This window comes from Bombus impatiens, unplaced genomic scaffold (genome assembly GCF_000188095.3).
Source record: "Bombus impatiens unplaced genomic scaffold, BIMP_2.2 scf_4016, whole genome shotgun sequence".
Taxonomy (NCBI): Eukaryota; Metazoa; Arthropoda; class Insecta; order Hymenoptera; family Apidae; genus Bombus; species Bombus impatiens.
The window spans coordinates 472,181-474,096 of NT_180435.1; positions in this window are offsets into that span (position 1 = coordinate 472,181).

The following is a 1,916-nucleotide window of genomic DNA, read 5'->3' on the forward strand; positions in this document are numbered from 1 at the left end:
TTTTTTTTTTTTTTTTTTTTTTTTTTTTTTGTTTGATGCTTCTGTGAACCAATTGTCGCGAAACTTTGGCGCCGCGACGATAAAACGGAAATTTGACTCCATGGTTTTTACGTCAGGACTCCGAGCATACCTTTTACTACGATGCCTTTTTACGATAGTAATCGTACGATGTTTCGCACAAGCGAGTAAAAAATTCGCCAGCTGTTGGGGCGCGTAAAGCCTGGCGAAATTTTACATCGACAAGTTCGAAAGCATCGACTCTTTCCGACGACACGATCGATAGGTTACGGTTGATCGAACGTCGATCGAGTCTTAACCATCCTAACTATCGTAATGGCCAAACTTTCCACGACCAAATACTACTGAGAAATACTACAAACTACGCAGGAACCCGTGATATATATAATTCGCGTGAACGACAGTCTCGTTCGCAAGTTTCGTCGTAGAACAGTAGCGACAAATACGGAAGAAAACGTAGCTAGTGGGAAATTCGAGCGGAAAATATGTTCGTGTTGAAATAATCTTGAAACGCCGATACATACTTAGGAAGCTACAACTTAGCGTACTTAGAGATTGAACCGGTGGTCGCTGCGACGAACACGACAGAGGCAACCAAGCCAGAGAAGGCAGCAGGTGTGAGCAAAAGGAGAAACGAGCCCGTTAAACGAATTAACGTGCTCCGTGATCCTCGAACAACTTCCATCCGACTGTGCGACCGACTTCGAGGACGGAACCAACCTATTCGTTTCATCCAGCCAAACTTTTCCCTTTAACGTCGCGGTTTTTGCCCTCCTCTTTGATCTTCCCGTTGCACAGATTTCCACGATTCGTTCTATCTGCTTGGAATCGCGTAGGGAAACGCGGCGAAAGCGTGAGCCCGTGCCGCGTCGACTCTATCAGCGGCTGCATAATCCGCTCTTACGCGCGTCGCTTTTACGCATCGTTCGACGAATAGTTTTTTTTATCCGCAGTCGGGAAGCTCGCGATCGTCTCTCGTCTCTTTTCTCTTCCTATTTCGAATTATCCGCGCTCGTCGTTCCACTTCCTCGGATAATTAACTCGCCGATGGTACAGGAATCTTTGCGAAGCAAAGTAGCGACGTACCACTACGAACAATGGAAACTGAAACTCGCGGTTTCGCTTGCGAGTCCTATCGGGTTCTATGAATCGGCGTGAAAAAGCAGCGTTCGATAGAACGGGGAGAGAAAGGGAGAAAAAAAAAAAAGAAAAAACAAGCGAAGGAAAACGAAGTAAAGCGAGATACAGCGACGCGGATACACGGCGGATACAGACGAGCAGAAGAGTCATTTGCGAGTCACAGCCTACGAATGCGACAGACAATTCCACTCTCGTAGCGATCAGAAAATCGAGAGGCGCGAGAGCAACGTATATAAATCGGTACATATGCATATTTCGCCTTTGATGGTTAGATTTATTTGCATATTCGGGCAACTATCGAACGCTCCCTTCTCTAAATCGATATATTCAAACACGCATCTGACACGCCGTTGAATAACCAGAGGAAAATAACGGAGATCCAGGCCCGCAGAGTAATACGACAAAACATTGCAAGCTCTCTCTCTCTCTCTCTCTCCCTCTCGTTATGCCTGGTACGAATCGGTCGCGATTACGTATGGCGAAACGAAGGTTATCGGTTGGTGTTTCGCTGCCTTAATTGCGTGCAGCGTCAGCGGATAATTGATGAAGTAACGCGATTACCCGTATGGTCGGATAATTCTGTGGATTGTTAGGAAACCGACCATCGTGCAGCGTTGATAATCGATCGCGCGTACAATCTGTTCGTTCTATCGCGCGTGGCAGCGACAGAATAACGAAGCTATTTGTTAAGCTATCGAAATTGTTCCCTTGTCCCTTCGTAACCACGTTTGCGGCACTCGCTCGCTCAGTTTCCCGAC